General features: G+C 44.7%; 1 long non-coding RNA gene across 2 annotated transcripts in view; it reads right to left on the minus strand.

Annotated features, from left to right (window-relative positions):
• Positions 1-14,527, minus strand: part of LOC136609379 (uncharacterized) — a 37,495-nt gene extending 22,968 nt beyond the window's left edge. The window contains exon 1 of one of the 2 annotated variants that reach the window (XR_010790047.1): positions 14,470-14,527. This is a non-coding gene — a long non-coding RNA (uncharacterized lncRNA). Of the gene's footprint in view, positions 1-13,873; positions 13,894-14,469 lie in introns of those variants that run through there. The other variant, XR_010790048.1, reaches the window with a different exon arrangement.
• Between the last annotated feature and the right edge of the window lie 2,195 nt (positions 14,528-16,722).

A 16,722-nucleotide genomic window follows, 5' to 3' on the forward strand; every position in this document is an offset into this window, starting at 1 on the left:
TGGCCAAAGGCCAGTAGTAGGCCTTAAGTATTTTGCTTCTATTTTTTTAAAATGCTGAGCTGATACAGCAGACAGATACTGTAGGCAGCGTATAATATTATGTATACTATTTCCCTCTGGCGGGATGACGGCGATCATGTAACAGAGACAGCAGATCCAGGAAACAATTTTGCGCAAGCCTGCTGTAACGCTTAGCTGCGTATTAATTAGGACTACTACCCCCAGCAGATAGATACTATAGGCAGCGTATAATATTATGTATTCTCTTTCTCTCTGGCGGGATGACGGCGATCATGTAACAGAGACAGCAGATCCAGGAAACAATTTTGCGCAAGCCTGCTGTAATGCTTATCTGCGTATTAATTAGGACTACTACCCCCAGCAGATAGATACTGTAGGCAGCGTATAATATTATGTATACTCTTTCCCTCTGGCGGGATGACGGCGATCAATTTTTTGGAAAAAGCCCACTGCCTATATAGCCTGAATATCTCTTTCCCTGCCTCACCAGTACTGGCCCTATACTCTGTACAATGACTGCAGACTGCGGACGCAATGCTCTGCACGGCCGATATACAAAAAAAAAAAAGTGCAACATTGCTAAAAGCAGCCTCAACAGTACTGCACACGGTCAGATGTGGCCCTAAGAAGGACCGTTGGGGTTCTTGAAGCCTAAAATAACTCCTAACGCTCTCCCTATAGCAGCTCCGGCATCAGCAGCACTTTCCCTGAGCTATGTCAGAATGCATCTGTGGCGAGCCGCGGGAGGGGCCGATTTATATACTCGGGTGACACCTGATCTCGCCAGCCACTCACTGCAGGGGGGTGGTATAGGGCTTGAACGTCGCAGGGGGAAGTTGTAATGCCTTCCCTGTCTTTCTATTGGCCAGAAAAGTGCGCTAACGTCTCAGAGATGAAAGTGAAAGTAACTCGAACATCGCGTGGTACTCGTCTCGAGTAACGAGCATCTCGAACACGCTAATACTCGAACGAGTATCGAGCTCGGACGAGTACGTTCGCTCATCTCTAGCAAACATCCTTCTTCTCTGCTACAGCTGTTACAGCTGTGGCAGAGAAGAATGATTTGTCTAGTATATGTTCTCAATGGGGTCGGCGCTGCTGCCGCCGGCCCCACTGAGCGCATATAAAGAAGAGAACAGGAATCGCACATCGCATGCGCAGATCGCACGGAAAATCGCCCGTGTGACCGAGGCCTAAGGGCTTATTTACATGAGCGTATATTAGCCGACATTTTCACAGCCGGCCGATATATGCTTCAAACGGAGCCGTTTTCCCCTTCCCTCCCGCTCACTGGCTCTCTCTCTCTCTCTTCCTCCACACCAGCATTGGCAATGGGAGCAGTAGGATGAGGGTAGAGCTAAGCTCCGCTCTGTCCTGTCCACTATTATTGCAAAGAATCGGAGGGGAAGAGAGAGGCAGAAAGTGGGGGAACTGCTCAGATGAAAGCGTATATCGGCCAGCTGTGAAAACGCCGGCCGATATGCACTCGTGTAAATAAGCCCTATATAATATTAATTGATTCTGCAGGCCAGTACGATTTCACCAATACCAAGTTAATATAGGGGTTTTTTTTGCAACCTTTTCATATTTTAAAAATATATATTTTTTGCTTATCGCTGCACTTAAAGACTCCTAACGTTTTTCCTTTTTTGTCAATGATGCTGTAAGAGGTTTTTTTTTGTGGGATGAGTTGTAGTTTTTAATGGTTCCATGCGTTGAACCATGCGACATTTTGATCAATTTCCATTCTGTTTTTTGCAAGGCAATATTCGTTTTTTTCGCCATGGTTTTTGTATTTTTTTTTTCATGTTGTGCACTGTGCGGGTTAAATAATATACTAGTTTTTTCTTCTGGGTCATTATGAATGCAGCAATACCACATATGTAATTTTATTTTATTTTTTACATAGTAAAGGGGAAATTTTGCGGTTTTCTGGCATATAAGACAACTTTTTAACCCAGGTAAATATTCTCTAAAGTCAGGGGTCACCTCCCACGGCATTGCTGCAGGCTGTCGCTCCCTCCTCCATCCCGACAGAACATTGCTTTCTGGATGCGGGGCTTGAATGCCCTGCCTCCAGAAAGCTAATGCTCTGATTGGCTAACTCAGCGCGGCATCAGCCAATGGGTTAATCAATCACAGCCATTCAATAACATCATAATGTCATTTTTATTAATAATTATTTTTTTAAAAAGTACTAAATGTAAAAAAAACAAAAAACGTTTGCCATATTTATAAAAGAATCTAAATGAAATGAAAATACATATTTGCTATCACCGTGTCCGTAAAAGTCCGATCTATCAAAGTAATGCATTATTTCCCTGCACAGTGAACATCGTCTGAAAAAAAAACTACAGAAATGCGCTTTTTTTTGATCACCTTGTCTCCAAGAAAAAATGTTATAAAAAATGAACAAAATGTAGTATGTATTTAAATGGAACCAACGGAAACTACAAGACATATCGCAAAAAATGAGCCCTCACACAATTTTGTTGACAGAAAAATAAAAACGTTATTGTGCGCAGATGTTTGAGACAGAAAATTATTATTTTTTTAATTAAATATCTTTAACCCCTTCCCGCTCCAGGACGTACCGTTATGTCCTGGGAGCCTGGTACTTCCCGCAACAGGACGTACCAGTACATCCTGGGGATAGCGCGGGATCACATAAGATCCCGTGCTATCCCGCAGCGGGAGCCGGCTGTCACTCACAGCCGGCGTCCCGCTGCAACAGCGGGGGGGCATCAGAGATGCGCCGCCCCGCTGTTAACCCCTTCCCTGCCGCGATCTAAGTAGATCGCGGCAGGGAAAGAGTTCACAGAGGGATCGCGATCTTTCTGTGTCTCCGGCCGGCTTTCGCGATGTCATCGCGAGAGCCCAGCCTGTCGCCATGGCAACAGGACGCCAGACACTGGCGTCCTGTATTGCCTGTGCCTATAATCGCTGTATAGGCGATAAGGCATGGGAGAGCAGTAGCTCTGCCATGTCTTATCACAGCGATCATAGGCATACTGCTGCAAGTCCCTCAGAGGGACTCAAATAGTGTATAAAAAAAGAAAAAAAAATGTAAAAAAAAGAAAAATGTAAAAAAAAAATGTAAAAAAAACCCTTTTTTATGCTTTTTCTAATATTAGCATAAACAAAGGGGAAAAAAATGAAAACCCCACATATTTGGTATTGACGCGTCCGTAATGACGTGTACAAAAAGTTGAACACACGTTTCGTTTTGTACGACAAAAAGCGTAAAAAAAAAAGCTAAAAAACAGAGGCAAAATGCTAATTTTTAGCATTTTGACTCCCAAAAAGTGCAATAAAAGTGATCGAAAAAGCCGTACATTCACCAAAATGGTACCAATAAAAACTACAGCTTGCCTTGCAAAAAATAAGCCCTCATAGAGCTCCGTACATAAAAAAAAAAAAAAGTTACAGGACTTTGAATGCAGCTATAGAGAAAAAAAAAAGATTTCCAAAAAAAGGGGGTTTTATTGCAAAAAAGTGTAAAAACCTAAAAAAATATAACAATTTTGGTATCGTTGTAACCGTACCGACCCGCAGAAAAAATTTTGTGTGTCATTTATGCTGCATGATTAACGCTGTAAAAAAAAGAAAAAGAAATCTATGGCAGAATTGATGCGGTTTATCTCCATGTTATCATAAAAAAAATTTGTTTAAATTTTACGATATTGTCTACGTACCCAAAAGTGGATCCGATAAAAACTACAGCTCGCCACGCAAAAAACAAGCCCTTATACGGCCGCGTCCACGGAAAAATAAAAAAGTTATGGCTTTTGAAAAATGGAGATGGAAAAATACGAAAAAATCACTTGGTCCTCAACGCCAAAATAGGCCATGTCATTAAGCGGTTAAAAAAATACAAGTAGTAAAGCAAAAACAAAACTATACAAGTCTGGTAGCATAGTAATCATACTGACCCATAGAATAAAGTTATAATGTCATTTTTGTTGCAGTTTGTGCGCTGTAGAAACAAGACGCACTGAAAGATGGTGGAATGTCATTTTCTTTTTCCTTTCTCTCCACTTATAATTTTTTTAAAAGTTTTATAAGTGCATTATATGGTACAATAAATAGCACCATTGAAAATACAACTTGTCCCGCAAAAAACAAGCCCTCATACCGCTAGATCGATGGATAAATAAAGGAGGTTCGATTTTTCAAAATGGGGGAGGAAAAAACGAAAATAGTAAGAAAACAAAAAAGCTCTGTCACTAAGGGGTTAAATCAGTCTTATGATATGCTTCAGGTAACCAAATTGTTTTAAACAAGAAAATATAATCTCAGAGCAGCCAATGGATAACACATCAGATAGTGTGTAAGACCATGTGGCATCTATCTTTGTTTTGGCAGGAAAAGGTTTATATAGTATTCAAACAAAGGAAGGTGGGACATTCATATACCTTATAACATCTTGTGTGCTGATAGGTCATTCTCATGGGAGTGTTTATGATTTAACACTTTAGCCAGCAGATGGCACCATTGTATAATGGCAGAAAGAGAAAGCCCCCTAGGAAACCCTGAATCCAAAATAATGCCTGCGTCCATTGGTCTGTGGAAAAGGATTTCTAAAGGTCTTTTTCCCATTTAGAAATGAAAGTAAATATGTATGAGGTGGAAAAAGAGTACAATTCTGCATAAACTTTGCAAATACCTTTACCTTGTGTCCCATTGCTATATAGGTGTAGTGTTGGGGGGAGAAAACAATGCTAAGAAGTGTCCTAATTGTAGATATTTTTAGATTTCTTTATGTGGAAGAGGGAACATTTCGTGAAGTTGGGTGACTGATTTTAATATTGGATTCTCACTTAGGTCTTCTATTTTAAGAATGCCTCCAGTGCTCCATGTGAGATCTATATTTGGGATAAGAATTTGGATCACTTCTAGTGGGAGCTTTAGAATATGCAGATGGAGAAGGTTAGGACGTGAAAATGTGTAGGGTAGCTTCTATTGTGGGAAAGGAAGAGGCAGAGAATTTCTAGAGTCTAGAAACCCACAGCAGCTGAGAGAGTCTAGGGTATTTGCACATATGGGATTCAATATTCACCCAATGTTTGGAGTAGTCATCTGACCACCAACTTCTCAATTGATCTAACAATAGTAATAGTTTTTTTTATACTGGAGAAACCCAGCCCTCCTTAAGAAGGTTTAGCATATAAAGTTTTTGCGGATACTCTTGCTTTTTGATTGTGCCAAATAAAGGGTGTGAATAAATTTTGTATTTTCTTTGGGGTAGATTTTGGTATGACTATTGGGATATGGCAAAAAATATCTAAAATTTTTGGAAGTAACATAATTTTGGTAACAGTGATGCGACCTATCCAGGAATTCATCATGTTAGAATAATTTGGAATATCTTTCTCTAGCAGAGATAATAAAGTTTTCAAGTTAACCAAGCCCAAATTGTGTATGGGAAATGTTAATGTGATGCCCAAATAAGGTGTTTGTCCATCTGACCACTTGAATGGGTCTACATTTTGTAAACGTGCTTTAATGATCTCAAGGTCTCCCACATTAAAAATCAAAGATTTGGATGCATTAACTTGATACAAACTAACCATTACAAATTTTGTGATGATGTCCGAGACTGCAACAAGAGAGGCGTCTGGAAAGTCCAAACTCAAAATAACATTGTGCTCAAATAGGCCATTGCGGTGTTCTGTGTTTACTATATTAATACCTGATATATCTGGAGATGAGCAAATTAGTTGACCAAAGGGCTCCATTATTAAAGTAAATATTATTGGAGATAGAGGGCAGCCTGGACGAGTTCCATTGCTAATACTACATAAAGTAGTAAGGGAGCCTGTATTGTGCACAGGGGGTGGAAATATAAGGTAGGTATAGCATAAAGTATGGGTCCCTCAAAACCAAATTTTGAAAGAACTCCTCCAAGATAAGCCTAATGACCTCTGTCGAAGGCCTTCTCCACATCCCTGGCTAGGAGCAGAGAAGTGGTTCCCCATCTAGACACAATGGAGACTATATCAATATATTGTCTTGTGCCATCTATTGTTTGACTTCCTCGAATAAATCCCGTTTGATCTTTGTTGATCAGATTGGGTAAAAATTTGGATAATCTTTTGACCAGAATTTTTGTATACAATTTTATGTCCAGGTTAAGAAGAGATATAGCCCTGAAATTAGGAGGGCTATGAGGTGATTTGGTTTTGTTTAGGTTTAGGTAAAGTAATAATGAGAGCTTTCAGAATTTCTGGTAAAGCAAATACCCTGGCAGCTATTTTGTTGAACACTTTAGTCAAATAAGAATGCTCCATTGCTATAATGCATTAATACTCAGTGACTATGCATGTATCATACAGATTCTCTGCATGTATACATGATTCTATTGACTTTAATGCGCTACTTCAATGTAGAAATGTGCACCAAAATGGGACATGCTGCTGAATTTTTCACACATGTAGAACTTGCAGGTCTGCATGGCCCAATATAATGGGGTTTTAGAACTTCATATGCAAATAAGGAAGATGGAACTATACGGTACCCCTGCAGCACCACCTATTGGATAGCAGCATTCCTTCAAATCAATGTCAGAGCCTTTATACAGGTCTTTATAACAATTATTAGGAATAGGAAAACCATACACAGACAGCTGTTTTGGGGTGTTTTCCCCTCATCAGTGTGCAGCAGGTTTCTGGCTTAGATGGTGAGAGGCCTGCGATGTGGGTCAAGAGGGGTGCTGTGTCTCCTTAAGGAGAGCACCCAAAAAGCATGTGGAGACACCTAGGGGGTGAGTGGGTTAGAGAGGGAGGGGGGGCAGGGCATCATCTCTCCCCAAGAAGGGCACCCAGAAGGGATGTAAAAACACCTAAGAGGTGAGTTGCAAAAATTACCCAGAGGTGCGTGCATGGCCTTAAAAGTCTCCTCATTCACCTCTTAGGTGTTTTTACAACCCTTCTGTGCGCTCTCCTTGGGGAGAGGCAACCCCCCTCCCCACCCCCTCCCCACTTACCTCCTAGGTGTTTCCACCAACTTTTTGTGTGCTCTCCTTAAGGGGACACAATACCCCTCCTGACCCAGAACTGCATATTACGCACATAAAAAGTATACAGTAATATGTAGCACAAATACATTTGTATGAGTCCTAACACTTTTGCACAATTCTAAGTTAATTATTGTCAAAACCCAGCATTTCTCTCTTTAGTATTTAGAAAGCCAGGCAAAAAAATTGCAAATTTCTTATTGCTGTGTTTGTTATGACCCAAATAAAAAGTTAGTACCCTATTTACATCGTGAAAAAAATATTTAAAAAGTGCTAAAATAGCTAACTTTCTCTGTCGCACTTTACAAAAAACAGAAGAGAAAGCAATCAAAAAGTCATGTGGATCATCAAATGGTACCATTAACTAGTACAACGCATTCCGCTAAATGTAATCCCTCACGCAGCACTGCGAACGGAAAAAAGCAACAATGCAAAATAAACTGGGAAAAGTTAGCAGACATAAACACTAGAGATGAGCGAACGTACTCGTCCGAGCTTGATGCTCGTTCAAGTATTAGGGTGTTCGAGATGCTCGTTACTCGAGACGAGTACCACGCGATGTTCGAGTTACTTTCACTTTCATCTCTGAGACATTAGCGCGCTTTTCTGGCCAATAGAAAGACAGGGAAGGCATTACAACTTCCCCCTGCGACGTTGAAGCCCTATACCACCCCCCTGCAGTGAGTGGCTGGCGAGATCAGATGTCACCAGAGTATATAAATCGGCCCCTCCCGCGGCTCGCCACAGATGCATTCTGACATAGAGGAGGGAAAGTGCTGCTGATGCTGCTGCTGCTATAGGGAGAGCGTTAGGAGTTATTTTAGGCTTGAAGAACCCCAACGGTCCATCTTAGGGCCACATCTGACCGTGTGCAGAACTGTTAAGGCTGCTGTGAGCAGTGTTGCACATTTTTTTTTTTTTTTGTATATCGGGCGTGCAGAGCATTGCGTCCTCAGTCTGCAGTCCTTGTACATAGTATAGGGCCAGTACTGGTGAGGCAGGGAAAGCGATATACTGTCTATATAGGCAGTGGGATTTTTCAAACAAATTTGGGAAAAATACTATCTTTGGGCAGCCTGTGATCGTCTTGAGTGTACTGCGTCTCTGCTGGGGGTAGTAGTCCTAATTATTATGCAGCTAAGTGTTACAGCAGGCTTGCGCAAAATTCTTTCCTGGCTCTGCGTTGCCCGTTACATCACCGCCGTATTCCCGTCCAGAGGGAAACAGTATACATATATACACTGCCTACAGTATCTGTCTGCTGTCTCAGCTCAGCCTTTAAAAAAATAGAAGCAAAATACTTAAGGCCTACTAGTGGCCTTTGGACACTTGACTGCTTCTGTGGATTCCACTAGCTCAGTCATACACACCTACGTCTCACTACAGGCTTGCGCAAAATTCTTTCCTGGCTCTGCTGTGCGTTCCGTAAGCGAAGTCAGCCTCCAACCACAGGCCAATAAGCGGCACATTTAATTACAGCGTTCTGTTTCTGCACTACTGGTAATACACCATGCTGAGGGGTAGGGGTAGGCCTAGAGGACGTGAACGCGGGCGAGGACGCGGAGGCCCAAGTCAGGGTGTGGGCGCAGGCCGAGCTCCTGGTCCAGGTGTATCGCAGCCGACTGCTGCGGGATTAGGAGAGAGGCACGTTTCTGGCGTCCCCTGATTAATCTCACAATTAATGGGTCCACGAGGTAGACCTTTATTAGAAAATGAGCAGTGTGAGCAGGTCCTGTCGTGGATGGCAGAAAGTGCATCCAGCAATCTATCGCCCATCCAGAGTTCTACGCTGTCCACTGCTGCAACTCTGAATCCTCTGGCTGCTGCTCCTCCTTCCTCCCAGCCTCCTCACTCCATTACAATGACACATTCTGAGGAGCAGGCAGACTCCCAGGAACTGTTCTCGGGCCCCTGCCCAGAATGGGCAGCAATGGTTCCTCTCCCACCGGAGGAGTTTATCGTGACCGATGCCCAGCCTTGGAAAGTTCCCGGGGTCCGGGGGATGAGGCTGGGGACTTCCGGCAACGGTCTCAAGAGCTTTCAGTGGGTGAGGAGGACGACGACGATGAGACACAGTTGTCTATCACTCAGGTAGTAGTAATTGCAGTAAGTCTGAGGGAGGAGCGCACAGAGGTTTCGGAGGAAGAGCAGCTAGACGATGAGATGACTGACCCCACCTGGTTTGCTAAGCCTACTGAGGACAGGTCTTCAGAGAGGGAGGCAAGTGCAGCAGCAGGGCAGGTTGGAAGAGGCAATGGGGTGGCCAGGGGTAGAGGCAGGGCCAGACCGAATAATCCACCAACTGCTTCCCAAAGCGCCCCCTCGCGCCATGCCACCCTGCAGAGGCCGAGGTCTGCAGTTTTTCACTGAGAGTGCAGACGACCGACGTCAGAGCCTGGGACCGCTCACGTCCTACCCACCCCCAGAATTGCGGGCCCCAGCTCGGTGCTGGTATCTGCGGCGGTGTATGCTTCCTCCACTAAACCACCCTCCTCCTCCTCCTCCTACGCAACCTTTGTCTCGCAATCAAGATGTGTCAGCAGCAGCACGTCCCCAGCAGTCGGTGTCGCGCGGCGTGGCAGCACAGCGGTGGCCAAGCGTCAGCAGGCCGTGCTGAAGCTACTCAGCTTAGGAGAGAAGAGGCACACGGCCCACGAACTGCTGCAGGGTCTGACAGAGCAGACCGACCGCTGGCTTTCGCCGCTGAGCCTCCAACCGGGCATGGTCGTGTGTGACAACGGCCGTAGCCTGGTGGCGGCTCTGCAGCTCGGCAGCCTCACGCACGTGCCATGCCTGGCTCATGTCTTTAATTTGGTGGTTCAGCGCTTTCTGAAAAGCTACCCACACTTGTCATACCTGCTCGGCAAGGTGCGCCGGATCAGCGCACATTTCCGCAACTCCACGACGGACGCTGCCACCCTGCGGACCCTGCAACATCGGTTTAATCTGCCAGTGCACCGACTGCTGTGCGACGTGCCCACACGGTGGAACTCTACGCTCCACATGTTGGCCAGACTCTATGAGCAGCGTAGAGCTATAGTGGAATACCAACTCCAACATGGGCGGCGTAGTGGGAGTCAGCCTCCTCAATTCTTTACAGAAGAGTGGGCCTGGTTGGCAGACATCTGCCAGGTCCTTGGAAACTTTGAGGAGTCTACCCAGATGGTGAGCGGCAATGCTGCAATCATTAGCGTCACCATTCCTCTGCTATGCCTCTTGAGAATTTCCCTGCAAAGCATAAAGGCAGATGCTTTGCGCTCGGAAATGGAGGCAGGGGAAGACAGTATGTCGCTGGATAGTCAGAGCACCCTCATGTCTATATCTCAGCGCATTGAGGAGGGGGAGGAGCATGAGGAGGAGGAGGAAGAGACAGCTTGGCCCACTGCTGAGGGTACCCATGCTACTTGCCTGTCATCCTTTCAGCGTGTATGGCCTGAGGAGGGGGAGGAGGATCCTGAAAGTGATCTTCCGAGTGAGGACAGCCATGTGTTGCGTACAGGTACCCTGGCACACATGGCTGACTTCATGTTAGGATGCCTTTCTCGTGATCCTTGCATTACACGCATTCTGGCCACTACGGATTACTGGGTGTACACACTGCTCGACCCACGGTATAAGGAGAACCTTTCCACTCTCATACCCGAAGAGGAAAGGGGTTCGAGAGTGATGCTATACCACAGGACCCTGGCGCACAAACTGATGGTAAAATTCCCACCCGACAGTGCTAGTGGCAGAAGGCGCAGTTCCGAGGGCCAGGTAGTAGGGGAGGCACGGAGATCAGGCAGCATGTACAGCACAGGCAGGGGGACACTGTCCAAGGCCTTTGACAGCTTTATGGCTCCCCAGCAAGACTGTGTCACCGCTCCCCAGTCAAGGCTGAGTTTGCGGGAGCACTGTAAAAGGATAGTGAGGGAGTACGTAGCCGATCGCACGACCGTCCTCCGTGACGACTCTGCCCCCTACAACTACTGGGTGTCGAAGCTGGACACGTGGCCTGAACTCGCGCTGTATGCCCTGGAGATGCTTGCTTGTCCTGCGGCCAGCATCTTGTCAGAGAGGGTGTTTAGTGCGGCTGGGGGAATCATCACCGATAAGCGTACCCGCCTGTCAACCGACAGTGCCGACAGGCTTACACTCATCAAGATGAACAAAGCCTGGATTTCCCCAGAGTTCTCTTCTCCACCAGCGGACAGCAGCGATACACAAACAATACATAGGCTGCACCCGCGGATGGAAGCATCGTTCTCTATCACCATCAAAAACGGGGACCTTTTAGCTTCATCAATCTGTGTATTATATTCATCATCCTCCTCCTGCTCCTCCTCCTGAAACCTCACGTAATCACGCCGAACGGGCAATTTTTCTTAGGCCCACAAGGCTCAGTCATATAACTTTTGTAAACAATGTCTATACGTTTCAATTCTCAATTCAATAAAGCGTTGAAACTTGCAATTTTTATTTGAACTGGGCTGCCTACAGGCCTAGTTACAAATTAAGCCACATTAACCAAAGCGATTAATGGGATTCACCCGCCCTCTTGGTTGGGCATAGGCAATTTTTCTGAAGTACATTTGTACTGTTGGTACACCAATTTTTTGGGCCCTCGCCTACAGTGTAATCCTACTAATTTTTAGCCCACCCGCATTAAAGCTGACGTTACCTCAGCTGTGCTGGGCACTGCAATGGGATATATTTATGTACTGCCAGTGGGTTCCAGGGAGCAACCCATGCTGTGGGTCCACAGGGACTTCCCATTAGGGATTTGTACCTGCCAGTGTCTATGTATTAAAAACCCCGGTCAGACTGGGGCATGCAGTGTTGGCTGAAGCCCACCTGCATTAAACCTGCCGTTACCTCAGCTGTGATGGGCAATGCAATGGGATATATTTATGTACCGCCGGTGGCTTTCTGGGACCCACCCATGCTGTCGGTCCACACGGAGTTGTAACTCCATGTGTCCACTTCTAAAGACCCCCAGTCTGACTGGGGCATGCAGTGTGGGCCGAAGCCCACCTGCATTAAACCTGATGTTACCTCAGCTGTGATGGGCAATGCAATGGGATTTATTTATGTACCGCCGGTGGGTTCCAGGGAGCCACCCATGCTGTGTGTCCACAGGGACTTCACATTAGGGATTTGTACCTGCCAGTGTCTATGTATTAAAAACCCCGGTCAGACTGGGGCATGCAGTGTGGGCCGAAGCCCACCTGCATTAAACCTGCCGTTGCCTCAGCTGTGATGGGCACTGCAATGGGATACATTTATGTACAGCCGGTGGGTTCCAGGGAGCCACCCATGCTGTGTGTCCACAGGGACTTCACATTAGGGATTTGTACCTGCCAGTGTCTATGTATTAAAAACCCCGGTCAGACTGGGGCATGCAGATACCTTGACAGAATGAATAGTGCGTGGCACATGGGTTCCCCATTGCTATGCCCACGTGTGCAGCTCCTGATGGCGGTGGCACAGGATTGGATTTCTCATTGCTTCTGTACAGCATTATGGGCTATCGCCCTGCCCCTTTTAAAGAGAGTCGCTGCGTGGCCGTGCCAACCCTCTGCAGTGTGTGCTTGCGGTTCCTCCTCATGGCAGACGCACTTATAAATAGACATGAGGGTGGTGTGGCTATGAGGCCAGCGTGTGGCATGAGGGCAGCTGAAGGCTGCACAGGGACACTTTGGTGTGCGCTGTGGACACTGGGTCGTGTGGGGGGGTTGGGTAGCATGTAACCCAGGAGAAGTGGCAGTGGAGTGTCATGCAGGCACTGATTGTGCTTTGTTGGAGGTAGTGTGGTGCTTAGCTAAGGTATGTCTTGCTAATGAGGGTTTTTCAGAAGTAAAAATTGTTGGGAGGGGGGGGGGCACTCTTGCCGCTATTGTGGCTTAATAGTGGGACCTGGGAACTTGAGATGCAGCCCAACATGTAGCCCCTCGCGTGCCCTATCCGTTTCTGTGTCGTTCCCATCACTTTTGTGAATTTCCCAGATTTTCACAAATGAAAATCTTAGCGAGCATCGGCGATATAAAAAATGCTCGAGCATCGCGAAAAGTTCGTCTCGAGTAACAAGCACCCGAGCATTTTGGTGCTCGCTCATCTCTAATAAACACTATATAAATTCAGTATCCACGTAATCATAATAAATCACATAATCAAGCTAAATTTTATTTTTGGAGCACAGTGAACTCCCTAACATGCCAGATTATTACAGATTTAGATCATCTTGCCTCTCCTATAAAGTGATGAAAATGTTATATTTTCCCAAATATAGGCTAAATGAAGACTAAGGGTACATTCACACGAGCATGTGCGTGTGCTGTACATAGGTGCTCACAAAACCGCGTATGTACACAAACACGCATGAATGCAGGTCCATGCAGCATTGCTTTCAATGGGGCCACGGCTGCGGCCAGCTGCCCCATTGAACACAATAGGATGTCGGCAACCCCTGCAATGATTTTCAGGGAAGGACTTAAAATATAAAAATGCTAAAGTGAGCTAAGAAAGTCCAAAAATGTGTGCAATATGTAGCCCGAATTAAAGGGCTTGCACCAAGATGCATAGCCCCATTAAGAATAGGAGTCTCCGAATGATCCGCTCTTGGCATCCCTAGAAAATAGCTGATATTGAAATGTATTGTCAGAAGAAGGACATCAAAAGGTCCACCAGGATGGGAGACATTCTTACTGAGCAACTCTTTATATTGAGACACAGAGGGGAGCCCTGAGCTAAAATTCCATGCTGTTATGTTTATATGCCTAATAGAGCATAGGAAGAGGGGACACCATCTTGGTGCAACGTTTTCCAGAACAGACAGTATACACACCTACCATACATTACCTTTAAAGGAATTCAAAAATGAAATAAAACTTATTTTTTTGTCCTGTTCACAATTATTGTTCCTCATATTGTCCAGAAAATATTCCTGCATACAAGTACATATGTCAGTAAATTTCACTTCACGTTACAGATCTCATCTGAGAGTACTACAAATCCATTGACTACATAGAGATCTATTGGCCAAACTTGCAGTAAGCCGAAAGAGTGTCCTCTATATGTGATACCTTTAATTTGGATTGAAAAGTGTATATATGTAATATTGTCTACAACAGGTCTCTTCTGGACAGGTGGGGGAAGATCCTGAGCTATAAATCCAAGACAGGCTTTTATATTATCCCCCGTCCATCACCTGCCTGGGAGAGATCCCTTACTGAGTAGGACGTAAGAAGCAGGAGGGACTTATGATAGACGGCAGTGGGAAGAAAATAGAGTACACATAACACAAGAAAAAGGATGTTGATGGATTGCAAAACAGAAGTCTAGTTTTTTCTTGCTCGGATCATTCTCCCACATTCATACACATGATATGATGGTATTCTAACACACAATACATAATAAGCTTATACATACACCGTACAGTTATCAGTACATCATACCTCTAACCTGGATCACAGTGGAGATGTTTCTGCATGGTAACTGAATCTTGTGCCTGTATTTATAGGGGAGAATTAAATGGCTTTTCAAGGGCCACAAGCCAATAATGCCGGCGGTTATGGCATTGTGCAATACAAACAATTGGATTCAACCGAGAACTCAAGGTTCCAATTGTTGATTGTCTTTATACTAAATATTTGCTGCATACAAATATTTGCTGCATCCAGTAAAAGAACGGAGTGCACATTCATCTAGTTTCACACCACTGTTGGGCACTACATTCAGTGTATAAGTCAAGAAATGTTCCTGACATACACCGCTGCCAGGAATAATAGGTGTTGGGGACCCCACATGCAGGTGGCTCAATCAGTGATACTTTTACTTTAATGGGAAAGAGCAGGACATTCGGTTGAAGTCTTCACACAATTCCAGAACACTAAGACACAGTTTTGAACCCTCTTCCTGGACTGCTCCTGGGACAAGCATCATCTCTACATTAATGTGTCCAGCATAACCGGGGTCCTCCCACCACTGCTCTCCGGGTATGCAGCACTGGATAGCAGCAGTTGGGCTATTCTGCGCTGTGCTGACATTACTCTTTGACAATACTGTCTGGGTTCGCCGACCTTTGAAGAAACAAGTCTCAGTACATTTATAAGCCATTTGCGAATGATCAAGCTTCTCATATCTGTCACTAAGTTACATTTCAAGCCACCTTGGTAAGGGAGATATGGTAACAATCCAGGTCAGAGTAGTAAGAATATCCGCCCACCCAACCCCATATACATATATACACCCAGTACAAGTGTCCATCCCCCTTATAGATGTAAAAGCCCTGTACCATCCTCACCTGATATCACTGCCACCACTATTAATCAATATCCCCATAGAGGTGTCTTCTGCCCCTTCACCTGCTGGGCCTTATAAGAGCACCTGCAGCCAGGGGATGGCGTCAGCCAATCACAAGTAAAATCTGCACTTCTATGCAGAAAATAGAACCCTTTGACAGCAATGGGTTCATTCTCATTTCCCTGCTGCATTTTGTATGCATATGCGCATTAAAGGGCCCCATAGAAGTCTATGGGGGTGCACAAATGTAATATGTGAAGGGATGCGCAGAAACGAGTGAAAAAGAATACATTTGTACCTTATTAGGCTAAATATCCTTTTAAATCAGGGCGGGGGAGAATTGCATGCGCATATGAACAGGCTCTTAGTGCGCAAAAAAAGTACAGTACAATGTGTTGATAAGCTTACGAAAAAGCTTTGCACATAGCGCAAATACGTTGTGCTGGGGCCCGCACAATTGTGCATATGCCTCTGTGAATTCTCCTTTAAAGTATAAATATAATATAAATATAATAATATTCTTTTATACCCAATTGATTAATTTTTAAGGCTGGAGATCGACATGAGTATCCTGAGAAAAGAAGCCACTTTGCCCAGTAGTTTTTTAATTTTCCCAAATCTGTTTGCAAGCCGTTGTTCAATTACACAGTTATGTTGGACTCCTAGAAAGATCTCAGTCAATGTTGGGACCTCAGGGGGTTTTCCATTTTTTTAGCTATGGAAGATCTAGTCGTTGTCAGCACATGTGATATAATAGACAAGGGGGGTTTGCAATTTTCTATACCCAATGACAAAAAGGCCACACCTGGGTTCCAATTAAAATAGTAGTGGGTTGGTAGGTCCCCTTAAAACATAACCTTTATTGTCAAAAATATTAAAATATGCTATATAAGGACCAACATGAATAGACAAAAAACAAAAGATATTTTTTTTTTTTTAGAAATGATGGACGGTCACACAAAAAGGGGATCAAATACGGAATGCCTAAGGGATGGTATAGGACTTTAACCGTCTGGGGTGACCAGTTCCAAAAAGAGTGGTAAAAGATGCAACAGATAAATACTGTGCGGAGTTGATCACCCTAATAAATACCACTCTGGTTATGACACTGCCGTGGTACCAAGTATGACACCCACTGAGTGTGTGCTACAATGAAGCAATTAAATCTATTTGGTTCTATTTCAGAATATGTTCTCGTATCCTGTTCTCTCGTGTTCTGTACGTTCTACGCGTTTGGTCGACATGCGACTCATCAGGAACCATCAAAAATTGTGTATACAGAACTGATTATAATGGACTAATGACGACATTCAGAAAGAATGAACACCAAATTTTTCCCTAGAGTGAGAAAGAGAGACGCTAAAAGACTGGAATAGGCAGTTTGACAAACTACCGCCAATGTTATA

Source organism: Eleutherodactylus coqui, chromosome 1, assembly GCF_035609145.1.
Source record: "Eleutherodactylus coqui strain aEleCoq1 chromosome 1, aEleCoq1.hap1, whole genome shotgun sequence".
NCBI classification, from domain to species: Eukaryota; Metazoa; Chordata; class Amphibia; order Anura; family Eleutherodactylidae; genus Eleutherodactylus; species Eleutherodactylus coqui.